Source organism: Staurois parvus, unplaced genomic scaffold (genome assembly GCF_062004578.1).
Source record: "Staurois parvus isolate SC_StPar_1 unplaced genomic scaffold, SC_StPar_1.0 ptg001215l, whole genome shotgun sequence".
NCBI classification, from domain to species: Eukaryota; Metazoa; Chordata; class Amphibia; order Anura; family Ranidae; genus Staurois; species Staurois parvus.
Window position 1 is genome coordinate 972182 of NW_028319011.1, and position 14407 is coordinate 986588.

The following is a 14407-nucleotide window of genomic DNA, read 5'->3' on the forward strand; positions in this document are numbered from 1 at the left end:
ACAGCCACTCCTCAGGAACGTGTGCATTGGGAAGATGATGCCGGAATTCATGTTGCCAGTAACAGTCCATGCCCACTTTATGTGAACATTGTGATGTGGATGACAGCCCATTCATGTGAATGAGCCCCCCGTCTGTTGACACTCTCCATCCCTACACCCCCCCTTGTCTTAGCAGTCGCTGCACAAACACCACCCCTGCACTCCTCAGTCGTCTCGGGGCACACGCTCCTGTAGTCCTCGTACTCTCCACCGACTGTTCCTGCATCTGCTCTCTTATCAGCACCCTTCTCTCCGCACCCACTGCACCCGCACCACCCCTTTCTAAGCACAACACTCACCATTTCTGCAGCCCACCTTCTTTCACCACCCACCGGGCCTGCACCCCATGCCTGCACTCCATGCATGCACCCCAAGCCTGTACCCCATGCCCGCACCCCATACCCGCACCCCAAGCCTGCACCCCATGCCTGCACCCCATGCCTGCACTCCATGCCTGCACCCCAAGCCTGCACCCCAAGCCTGCACCCCATGCCTGCACCCCAAGCCTGCACCCCATGCCTGCACCCCAAGCCTGCACCCCATGCCCGCACCCTATGACCGCACCCCATGCCTGCCCCCCATGCCCGCACCCCATGCCTGCACTCCATACCTGCACCCCAAGCCTGCAAATCATGCCGGCACCCCATGCCCACACCCCATACCTGCACTCCATGCCTGCCCTCCATGCCTGCCCTCCATGCCTGCACTCCATGCCTGCACTCCTTCCTCTTACACTGCCTCTCAGCACTGCATCTTCTTCTCCCCACCCCCCCTACACTCCTCCATCTCACCCCTCTATCACTACTGCACCCATCCAGACCCCCTTTACCCACACCCAATGCTTATAGCCCCCACCATTGTGCCTGCACCCCTCCCCCCACAGAAAGCACACCTATTTCCATAACACCATTGTGCCTGCACCCTGCCCCCCCTTGCAGACAGCACACCTGCCCCCCTAACACCATTATGCCTGCACCCCCCCCCCCCCCCCCGTGCAGACAGCACACCTGCTCCCCTAACACCATTATGCCTGCACCCCCCCCCCCCCCTCTGCAGACAGCACATCTGCTCCCCTAAGACCATTACGCTTGCACCCCCCCCCCCCCCCCGCAGACAGCACACCTGCCCCCTAACACCATTACGCCTGCACCCCCCCCCCCGCAGACAGCACACACCTGCACCTCTAACACCATTATGCCTGCACCCCCCCCCCCTGCAGAGACAGCACATCTGCTCCCCTACACCATTATGCCTACACCCCCCCCCCTGCAGAGACAGCACACCTACCCCCCTAACACCATTATGCCTGCACCCCCCCCCCCCCTCCGCAGACAGCACATCTGCTCCCCTACACCATTATGCCTACACCCCCGCCCCCTGCAGAGACAGCACATCTGCTCCCCTACACCATTATGCCTACACCCCCCCCCCCCCCTGCAGACAGCACACCTGCCCCCTAACACCATTATGCGTGCACCCCCCCCCCCCCCGCAGACAGCACACCTGCCCCCCTAACACCATTATGCCTGCACCTCCGCCCCCCTCCCGCAGACAGCACACCTGCTCCCCTAACACCATGATGCCTGCACCCCCCGCAGACAGCACACCTGCCCCCCTAACACCATTATGCCTGCACCCCCTTCTCTCCAACTGACCCCCAGCCCTTCACTGTCAGCATTGCAACTGCAGGCTCCTCTTCACCTTTCAGCACCATTCCTACACCCCCTGCTTTACCCTCCATGCCAGTACCCTCCTCTCATAACTCACCCTCCTCCCCTCTGTTACTCCATGCCTGCACAAAGCACAGACCCCACAACACTGTGCCTGTACTTTACTACTGTTCAGGAACGTCCAATCAGAACAGCGATGATCCCACCTGGCCAATTATGTGCAGTGATCAGGGGGGGGGAAGCGGTTAAAGAATTTTGATGCACAAACACTATATAATACCCACATTTTTGGTAAAATATAAAATCTGGTGTTGCACCAAGTAAATAGATAAAAACCCGTCACGCTTTATAATTGCGCACGATTATGGAATGGCGCCAAACTACGTGATTTACAAATCTTTATAGGTGACACTTTATAAGCCGTTCCAGGTTACCAGGTTAGAGTTACAGAGGAGGTCAGGTGATAGAATTATTGCTCTCGCTCCGACATTCACGGCGATACCTCACATGTGTGGTGTGATCACCGGTCATGTATGTGTATGACACCAATGCCTGCGTTCACCTTTGCACTTCAGCGAGGGGGGAATGGGGGCACTTTACATTGTTTTTTATTATTTGTTTTGTGTCCTGTTCACTGTGACAGGTGATGACATGTTTGTGGGACACTGACAGGTGATGACATGTTTGTGGGACACTGACAGGTGATGACATGTTTGTGGGACACTGACAGGTGATGACATGTTTGTGGGACACTGACAGGTGATGACATGTTTGTGGGACACTGACAGGTGATGACATGTTTGTGGGACACTGACAGACGATGACATGTTTGTGGGACACTGACAGGTGATGATGACATGTTTGTGGGACACTGACAGGTGATGACATGTTTGTGGGACACTGACAGGAGATGACATATTTGTGGGACACTGACAGGTGATGACATGTTTGTGGGACACTGACAGGAGATGACATGTTTGTGGGACACTGACAGGTGATGACATGTTTGTGGGACACTGACAGGAGATGACATGTTTGTGGGACACTGACAGGTGATGACATGTTTGTGGGACACTGACAGGCGATGACATGTTTGTGGGACACTGACAGACGCTGACATGTGGACAGGGACAGATGCTGCTTGGTGTCCTGGTGTGGGGGGGCTGCAGAGCTGTGTAATGGAGGAATAAAATCATCAGCTACACACATCAACTGTCACAATTTGCAGCATCCCCCCCTCCCCCCCTCACTGAGCTCTCACAGACCTCAGCTGAGGGAACAGCTACAGAGACACGTGTCTGCTGACATTCAGAGATGGCTGTGATTGGACACTGCCATCACCATTGGAAGGTCCAATATGGGCTGTGTCCGACGGGCGCGGCCATCACAGATCCGTGCTGTTGCGTGGCCCCGGGGCCGCACACAAGCGCATGTTCTGAGAGACGTACAGGAACGTCCAATCAGAACGGGGAAGCTCCCAGCTGGCCGTTTATGTACATTGGTCAGGTGGGAGGGGTTAAAGCCCCTTAAAGGTCATCAGTGTAGTGTATGGAGGAGGTCTGGTGCTGGAATTATTGCCTCATCCTGGCGTGTGCGGTGATATGTAACGTGTATCGCAATCCACATCTTCATGTGTAGGGGCCCCACTGTGTGCTTTGACGTTTGAACGTGCATATATGTGGGGGGGTCTCAATTTATTTTTTTGGAGGGGGGAGGAGATGTGCTTGGCTGTAACTTTCATTTATTACTTTTTTTTTTTACGTTTTCTGTGACAGGTTCTCTTTATTGAGACATCAAAGGTCTAAAATCCCCCGGGAGTGTCCCCTGTACTACACTGACAGGAATACAGTGCACTGCATTACATTCTATCCTGGCCTCCATGGTCAGGAGTCTGTCAATGGGGTCCCAGAAGTCATATCATCACGTCACTTCCGGGTCAGGACACACAGGAGCCACACACAGCCCGATACCCAGGAGCCACACACAGCCCGATACCCAGGAGCCACACACAGCCCGATACCCAGGAGCCACACACACAGCCCGATACCCAGGAGCCACACACAGCCCGATACCCAAGAGCCACACACACAGCCCGATACATAGGAGCCACACACAGCCCGATACCCAGGAGCCACACACAGCCCGATACCCAGGAGCCACACACAGCCCGATACCCAGGAGCCACACACACAGCCCGATACCCAGGAGCCACACACAGCCCGATACATAGGAGCCACACACACAGCCCGATACATAGGAGCCACACACGCAGCCCGATACCCAGGAGCCACACACAGCCCGATACATAGGAGCCACACACACAGCCCGATACATAGGAGCCACACACAGCCCGATACCCAGGAGCCACACACAGCCCTACACCCAGGAGCCACACACAAAGCCCCATACCCAGGAGCCACACACAGCCTGATACCCAGGAGCAACACACACAGCCCGATACCCAGGAGCAACACACACAGCCCGATACCCAGGAGCCACACACAGCCCGATACCCAGGAGCCACACACAGCCCGATACCCAGGAGCCACACACACAGCCCGATACCCAGGAGCCACACACAGCCCGATACCCAGGAGCCACACACACAGCCCGATACCCAGAACCACACACACAGCCCGATACCCAGGAGCCACACACAGCCCGATACCCAGGAGCCACACACACAGCCCATACCCAGGAGCCACACACACAGCCCGATACCCAGAACCACACAAACAGCCCGATACCCAGGAGCCACACACAGCCCGATACCCAGGAGCCACACACACAGCCCCATACCCAGGAGCCACACACACAGCCCATACCCAGGAGCCACACACACAGTCCCATACCCAGGAGCCACACACACAGCCCGATACCTAGGAGCCACACACACAGCCTGATACCCAGGAGCCACACACAGCCTGATACCCAGGAGCCACACACAGCCTGATACCCAGGAGCCACACAGCCCCATACCCATAACCAAACAGCCCAATATCCAGGACCTCACAGTCTGATACCAAGAACCACACGGCACCATACCCAGAACCACACAGCACCATACCCAGAACCACACAGCACCATACCCAGAACCACACAGCACCATACCCAGAACCACACAGCACCATACCCAGAACCACACAGCACCATACCCAGAACCACACAGTCCATACCCAGAACCACACAGTCCATACCCAGAACCACACAGCACCATACCCAGAACCACACAGCACCATACCCAGAACCACACAGCACCATACCCAGAACCACACAGAACCATACCCAGAACCACACAGCACCATACCCAGAACCACACAGCACCATACCCAGAACCACACAGCACCATACCCAGAACCACACAGAACCATACCCAGAACCACAGTGGTCATGAACAGTTTGCAACAAGAGAGACAACAGAGTTGATCCTGGCTGACCAGATGAACTGCAACACCCTGTGGTACAGACATAGAGGCACCTCTCTGGGATAAGACCTGGAAATGAACACATTATCATTTGTGAGTTTATTGCCTTCTTCACACCCGGCTATCACAGGCTATAACCTTTCATCAGTCACTGTTCAAACATCGCAGACCTGCCTGTTATCAGGGGCAGAGAGTGGAAGAGATGGAGTCCTTCATCTGTTTACTCACTACCTCCAGCAGAGGGCGCTGTAGCCGGGTACACACTACAAGGTTTGTTTTCATTCAACCCAGCGGACTTATTTTTGTAAAGAGTAGCGTGGATTGTCAGCTCCTGGGGCAAGGCGACTTTTGGGGGACAAGCTTCACACGATGAGACTTACCGCACGACAATCACGGCAAAACTGAAACGTTTTCAGGGCTCATGTACACTGCAGCTGCTACACTGACGTTCAGGAACTGTGGAGCAGATTTTTCAGCAGCCCCTGAACTCTCCTTTATGTCTTCCTGTGTCCATGTACACACAGGCGTTTACAGACGTTTACAGGCAGATCAGTTTAGTCGGCTTTTTTTTAACGCACCAAAATTGCATTCAGGAGTAGATTTTACCGTCATTTCAAACGCCAAACGCTTATGAATGCTGTTAACCGCCTTTACAAGCGTTTGCGTTTAGACACTTTTTTTGACAGATCCATATCCAGATGCTGTCCAGAGCCGAATGCAAAGCATTTTCCATGTATTCCAATGGACCCGGTACACCAGCGCAGTCAGTTCCAGGTTTCGCGTGAAGGAAACAATGGTAAAACGTGCCGCATTATGATGGGATCCATAGTGACTACAACCAGAATAGACAGGTCATCTCCACACATACTGCTCTCTCTGCTTCTGCTCTCTCTATTCCTCTCAAAATGTCTGAAATAGTTCATGATTTACTATTTTTCAGGGCATTCTGGGTATTTGGGAGGTCTCCTGATGCTATTGTTTAAAAACGCGTCTAAAAGCAAACACGCATAAACGCGGTATGCAAACGCGGCTAAACTGACATTTTATAACCTATGTTTTCTAGCAGTCAGTTTCCAGAGGTCAGAAGAGTTTTCCAAACACCCCGTGTACATGAGCCCTAATAATAAATAATGGCGCCTGAACCTGCGTTTTGCGATCACAGCGATTCTGCCGCAATCCCAAAATGCCCAAATGTGAAAGGAGCAGCCCTGGTTCACACATATGCCATTCTGGATGCATTTTCAAACTCACAGATTGACATGACAGGCTAGATATTATGTGCTCCTATTGAGGAGGTTCACACAGATGCCACCCACACGCATTGTGCTTTGAGTGCCATTATGGAAAGGGTTCTGTGCGAGTTTGTTGCGGTGCGTTCCAGAATCACAAGTGATAGAGCAGAGCCTCAAGAGAACATAAGTGTTCACATAGGATTGCTACTGAAAGGTGTTTTTGCATTAAAGTCTATGGGAGGTGTTTTCACATTGAAGTCTATGGGAGGGGATTTCGCATTAAAGTCTATGGGAGGCGTTTTCGCATTGAAAAAAAAAATTCCATCATTTAGGGAAATAACGATAAAAGACTAAAAAAAAAAAGCAAGACAGAAATGAAAATATTTGTTCGGCAGGAAATCTTTATATGAAGCGATAAGGCTCCAATCACAGAGTTCTCATAGGAATAAAGACCTTTATTTTAAGCCGTGGGACTGTAAGGTTGAAATATCAATCAAAATAACTCACTTAAATTAAAAAAAAAAAGAAAAAAAACCTCTTCTCCTGGTATATGAGATCTATATACTGAGGCTGCATTCACATAACTGCCGCCCCTTTAGGAAAAATCGTCAGTTGTGTTTGTCTGAGTACCAGGAGATTTGAAAAAAAAAAAAAAAAACAGTCACATAGAGTTCTTAAAGGGGCCACGTCCTTGTTTTTGAATTAAACCTGCAGGTGGCTGAATTTAAAAAGGACGTGGCCCCTTTAAGAAAACTTTGAAGAAAAAAAAAAAAAAGGCTCTCCAGCACCGTGATGTCATCGCCTGACCCCTCCCCCTTCCCCCCCCCTTTCTCCCCCCTAAGCCAGCTCTGCCAGAGTCCCTTCAGTCGCTCCTTGTACCCGGTACAGAGCAGACGTGATTGTTCCTTCTCCTGAGTTTGGCTTGCAGTCTCATCGGTTCGGATTTGATCCGATTGGCTGCACTGCCTCTCTCACACAGGTTGAAGCGGGTTTCATTATTTTCCGTAATGAGACAATTAAAGATTAAAAGGTTTATTTCTCAGAAAACCACCAAAGAGGAATCGAGGGAAGGAAAGCCCCCTATGGAAGGAGGGATCACTGAGCAGTCTGCAGATCCCACCACCAAGAGGCCCACCACCATGAAGAGGACTCGGGCTTTTCTGCGCGGCTGCTTCAGAGCCGTTGCTGGATGTTTACGCGCCGGCAGTAAAGTCAATGGGCGCCACCACAAGGCAGAACACCAAAATGGTATGTATTGTGGATCTAGAGAGAGACGAGGGAACTCACCTCCTCTCCCTGGACCCTTTTTTCCCCCTTTTTCCCGGCTGACATTCCCATATGGATACATGTACAGGGATCCCCATAGACACTGAGGAGAGCTGACATTCCAGCAGGGATGGGGAATTCATATGGCCGGGCATGTCCGGACACGTCCCGGGGGTGGGGCAGGTAGTTTCCTCTCCCCTTCAGCCCTGCTGCGGGGCTCACCTGTCAGGTGGAAGCATTGGAGGGGCAGCGCAGCCGCTTCCACACAGTGCCGCCCCCCCCCCACCCCGTGTGACCCTCCCTTCGCCCACTATCTCCCTCATCTGCGGGCCCCGGGGCCAGCTCACCGCCCTCAGCAGGAGAGGAAGGAAGAGAGCGCCCGTCCCCGTCTGGTCCTGACCAGGAAGTGATGGTGTGATGTCACTTCCTGGTTACCGGTCAGAGATCCCCGCCCACTGAGGGCGGGACATATGGAATCCGATCCGATGTGCATTGCAGTCCATCCAGTGTAGTACAGGGGAGACATCCGGGGTCTATTACACCTGATGTCTCCATAAAGAGAACCTGTCACCAAAATACATCACAGACGGGACATTGTTCCCTATGTCATGAAAACAAATTGAGAAAAAAAAAAATATATTTTTTTTTTAATTGAAAAAATTAAAATTCCACCCAATCACATAACCCCCCCTCCCCCCCAGACATATACACACGTACAAATGTAAAGGCACACGCTGGGGCGCCTACACATGAAAACGTCGGTTGCAATACACGTTACATATCGCCGCACACGCCAGAATGAGCGCAATAATTCTAGCAGCAGACCCCCTCCATACACTATACTGATCACCTAGAAGGGGCTGTAACAGTCCGACATTTTCTGTAGTTGACGCTTTTACAGCCCCTTCTAGGTGATCAGTATAGTGTATGGAGGGGGTCTGCTGCTAGAATTATTGCGCTCATTCTGGCGTGAGCGGCGATATGTAACGTGTATCGCAACCGACGTTTTCATGTGTAGGCGCCCCAGCGTGTGCTTTTACGTTTGTACGTATGTATATGTCTGGGGGGGAGGGGGGGGGGATTGGATGATATGTACTTGGGTGTACCTTTCATTTTTTACAACTAAAAAAATTAGCAATTTTTTTTTTAATTTTGCCAGCAGCAGGTGTAGGGAGATAGGAATTCATCATCCCTGGGCCATAGACACTGATGACGGCTGACATTCCCATATGTATCCATGTACAGGGAACGCCATAGACACTGATGACGGCTGACATTCCCATATGTATCCATGTACAGGGATGGCCATAGACACTGATGACGGCTGACATTCCCATATGTATCCATGTACAGGGAACGCCATAGACACTGATGACGGCTGACATTCCCATATGCACACATGTATAGGGATGGTCATAGACACTGATGACGGCTAACATTCCCATATGCACACATGTATAGGGATGGCCATAGACACTGATGACGGCTAACATTCCCATATGCACACATGTATAGGGATGGCCATAGACACTGATGACGGCTGACATTCCCATATGCACACATGTATAGGGATCGCCATAGACATTGATGACGGCTGACATTCCCATATGCACACATGTATAGGGATGGTCATAGACACTGATGACGGCTGACATTCCCATATGCACACATGTATAGGGATGGTCATAGACACTGATGACGGCTAACATTCCCATATGCACACATGTATAGGGATGGTCATAGACACTGATGACGGCTAACATTCCCATATGCACACATGTATAGGGATGGTCATAGACACTAATGACGGCTGACATTCCCATATGTACACATGTATATGGATGTTCATGAATACATGTGACGCTCACATTGCAACTCCACCAGCAAAAGTATGAATATCCATATAACATTGATAAAAACATATGACTAGACATAAATATTCCTACTACATTAGTCACATGTTTACTCTCCGTGCCAATGCAAACAATCAGCTGTTGTCAGGCTGGTGTATGACCCCCCCATAGTGGGTGACCCGTATCCTGTCTGACCTCAGGGCTGATAAATGACACACTTTCTGGGTAAAACTGCCAGTAAAAAAAGGCTGTGCTTAGCTGGCTCAATGATTCACAAACCCCAGCCACAATGCAGAGCCAGGCAGGTGACACCACTACTACCTACTGCCACTTCCCTTGTGACCCGCCCACTCATTTAACTTGCCGGTTTCTTCAGTCATTTAATTGTAGAGGCTTGGCATAACTGCCACCCAACTAGCATTTTTATATGAAGGCCACTATAGTCATCCCTGTGTCCCTATCATGTCAGGTTTCCTTGCTGTCCCTGGCACAGGTGATTCTAACTTTATTCTCTGTAATTTAATTTTCTATAAAGAAAAATATATAAAATGTATATTAAAGGTGCTAAATTCAATTCTTTTTTATTGCAGATGTAAACAATATTTACTGCAAACACAGCTCACCCGGCAGGCTTGCCACAGTGAGCGAGAAGAGATATGATATCGACATGGAGACTCCGACAGCATGTGCCCAGCACGTGGAGGCTCCGACAGCATGTGCCCAGCACGTGGAGGCTCCGACAGCATGTGCCCAGCACGTGGAGGCTCCGACAGCATGTGCCCAGCACGTGGAGGCTCCGACAGCATGTGCCCAGCACGTGGAGGCTCCGACAGAATGTGCCCAGCACGTGGAGGCTCCGACAGCATGTGCCCAGCACGTGGAGGCTCCGACAGAATGTGCCCAGCACGTGGAGGCTCCGACAGAATGTGCCCAGCACGTGGAGGCTCCGACAGCATGTGCCCAGCACGTGGAGGCTCCGACAGCATGTGCCCAGCACGTGGAGGCTCCGACAGCATGTGCCGAGCACGTGGAGGCTCCGACAGAATGTGCCGAGCACGTGGAGGCTCCGACAGAATGTGCCGAGCACGTGGAGGCTCCGACAGAATGTGCCGAGCACGTGGAGGCTCCGACAGAATGTGCCCAGCACGTGGAGGCTCCGACAGAATGTGCCGAGCACGTGGAGGCTCCGACAGAATGTGCCGAGCACGTGGAGGCTCCGACAGAATGTGCCCAGCACGTGGAGGCTCCGTCAGCATGTGCCCAGCACGTGGAGGCTCCGTCAGCATGTGCCCAGCACGTGGAGGCTCCGACAGCATGTGCCCAGCACGTGGAGGCTCCGACAGCATGTGCCCAGCACGTGGAGGCTCCGACAGCATGTGCCCAGCACGTGGAGGCTCCGACAGCATGTGCCCAGCACGTGGAGGCTCCGACAGCATGTGCTCAGCACGTGGAGGCTCCGACAGCATGTGCCCAGCACGTGGAGGCTCCGACAGCATGTGCCCAGCACGTGGAGGCTCCGACAGCATGTGCCCAGCAGGTGGAGGCTCCGACAGCATGTGCCCAGCACGTGGAGGCTCCGACAGCATGTGCCCAGCACGTGGAGGCTCCGACAGCATGTGACATTCACGTGGAGGCTCCGTCAGCATGTGACATTCACGTGGAGGCTCCGTCAGCATGTGACATTCACGTGGAGGCTCCGTCAGCATGTGACATTCACGTGGAGACTCCGACAGAATACGACTTTAATGACAAGACCCTACCAAAATGCCAGGGGAACATCTCCTCCAGTGAAGATGGGGGCAAGGATACAAGAAAGGATAGACATATACTGGTGGTAGGGGACTCCATTCTTAGAGGTACAGAGAAAGCAATCTGTCACAAAGACCGTCATTGCCGAACAGTCTGTAGTTTACCAGGCGCTCGGGTTCGGGACATTGCAGATCGTATGGACAGATTGCTGAAAGGGGCTGGGGAGGACCCAGCTGTCATCATACATGTCGGTACCAACGACAAAGTCAGAGGAAGATGGAACGCCCTACAAAAAGATTTCAGAGACTTGGGAGCTATATTGAAGAAAAGAACCTCCAAGGCAGTATTTTCAGAAATACTGCCTGTACCTCGAGCCACACCAGTGAGGCAGAATGAGATCAGAGAGCTTAACAAGTGACTGAAGAACTGGTGCAGAGAGGAGGGGTTTGAGTTCATGGAGAACTGGGCAGACTTTTTGTTCAGTTACCAGCTCTACAGCAGGGACGGACTGCACTTAAATGGCCAGGGTGCGACTGTTCTGGGAGTTAAGATGGCCAAGAAGTTGGAAGAAATTTTACACTAGGAGGTGAAGAAGAGGAGGACCTTCATCATCAGAAAGTCCCCTATGTCATCGCTCTATTGAAGGATTGTCATCAGCACCTGCCTCCAAGAAAGCAATTACACCAGCTCTCTTCACCCACAAGAGAGCTACAATATTTTTTTATCCAGGTGTGTGTTGGACCGGCTATAAGGGGAGGTTGGAGGCCGGAAGATAAATGGTTGGAGGCAGCACATTGGCTAAATGGTTAGCACATCCGCTTGGCAGGCTCCGACAGCATGGGCCGAGCGCGTGGAGGCTCCGACAGCATGGGCCGAGCGCGTGGAGGCTTTGTAAGCATGGGCCGAGCGCGTGGAGGCTCTGTAAGCATGGGCCGAGCGTGTGGAGGCTCTGTAAGCATGGGCAGAGAGCGTGGAGGCTCTGTAAGCATGGGCAGAGAGCGTGGAGGCTCCGAAGGCATGGGCAGAGAACGTGGAGGCTCCGACGGCATGGGCAGAGCACGTGGAGGCTCCGAAGGCTTGTGCCGAGCACGTGGAGGCTCCGACGGCTTGTGCCGAGCCCGTGGAGGCTCCGACGGCTTGTGCCGAGCCCGTGGAGGCTCCGACGGCTTGTGCCGAGCCCGTGGAGGCTCCGACGGCTTGTGCCGAGCCCGTGGAGGCTCCGACGGCTTGTGCCGAGCCCGTGGAGGCTCCGACGGCTTGTGCCGAGCCCGTGGAGGCTCCGACGGCTTGTGCCGAGCCCGTGGAGGCTCCGACGGCTTGTGCCGAGCGCGTGGAGGCTCCGACGGCTTGTGCCGAGCCCGTGGAGGCTCCGACGGCTTGTGCCGAGCCCGTGGAGGCTCCGACGGCTTGTGCCGAGCCCGTGGAGGCTCCGACGGCTTGTGCCGAGCCCGTGGAGGCTCCGACGGCTTGTGCCGAGCCCGTGGAGGCTCCGACGGCTTGTGCCGAGCCCGTGGAGGCTCCGACGGCTTGTGCCGAGCCCGTGGAGGCTCCGACGGCTTGTGCCGAGCCCGTGGAGGCTCCGACGGCTTGTGCCGAGCCCGTGGAGGCTCCGACGGCTTGTGCCGAGCCCGTGGAGGCTCCGACGGCTTGTGCCGAGCCCGTGAGCCCGTGGAGGCTCCGTCAGCATGTGACATTCACGTGGAGACTCCGTCAGCATGTGACATTCACGTGGAGGCTCCGTCATCGCTCTATTGAAGGATTGTCATCAGCACCTGCCTCCAAGAAAGCAATTACACCAGCTCTCTTCACCCACAAGAGAGCTACAATATTTTTTTTCCAGGTGTGTGTTGGACCGGCTATAAGGGGAGGTTGGAGGCCGGTATTCTTTTTTAAAGGCGTGTGTTGGACTGGCTATAAGGGGAGGTTGGAGGCCAGTATTTTTTTTTCACTCATGTTTTAGACGTCTATAGATGGTAGTTTCGTATATGATTGCAAATATATGCAACCAAAACCTCTGTTTTTGATTTAATTTTTGTTTAACTAGTTTACATTCTGAATGTATTTCTTGCTCTGTATGTCAGAATTTGGAAATGACATTAGAGTGGAGTTAGGGACCGCACTGTACAGAGGAGCCTTGACGTGGCAGTGCGGCTTCACATATATTTGCAAATGTATCCAACAAACTGAACACAAATTGCTGAAACATTTTAGGCTTTTTCCAATTTTGCTGGCTGGCTGGTAAGTATGCTGGAGGACTCTGTGTATTGTAACGTTCTGTGAATTGCCCTGCCTATGCGCACCTTACATGAAGCATCCAATCACACTTTTGTGTTGCGGTAAGATGCATTCCTGCAAAATAGGTCGACACGTGGTCCATGCATTAGCGTGTTGCAGTGCCATCCATTGTCAATAGGAACCGAACGCACATCTGACAAACATGCATTGCAGCGCACTACACTGCACATCTAGTCAGAAGAAACGATGCGTGTCCGATATTTGGTCTATTCTGGCGTGTGTCGGCAGCCCGTTCAATGGAACACAATAAATTGATCAGAGGAGGGGCAACTTCAGGCAACAGAAAAACTTTAATGCACAACTTGGGCAGCACAGTGGCTAATGGTTAGCACTTCCGCCTGGCAATACTTGGGTCGTTGGTTCGAATCCCAACCATGGCACCACCTGCCTGGAGTTTGCATGTTCTCCCTGTGCCTGTGTGGGTTTCCTCTGGGTACTCCGGTTTCCTCCCACACTCCAAAGACATGCTGATAGGTGAATTGGCTCCTGTCTAAATTGTCCTAGTTTCATCCCTGGCCATGTGGGATCTCCTGCATGGTGGGGGTTGGAGAAAGACCTGGCAACCTACCCTGTAAAGTAACTGCTAAGAGAGTTCATGGAAAAAGTCGCTTATGAGTGACGGTCCATGCAATCGCCAAGGGTCGGATACAACTGGATAGATAGATAGATAGATAGATAGATAGATAGATAGATAGATAGATAGATAGATAGATAGATAGATAGATAGATAGACAGTGTATGTATGAATGTGAGTTAGGGACCTTAGACTGTACGCCCCTTGAGGGTTAGGGACTGATGTGAATGTACAATATATATGTAAAGTGCTGTGTAAATTGACGGCGATATATAAGTACCTGAAATAAATAATAAATAAAATA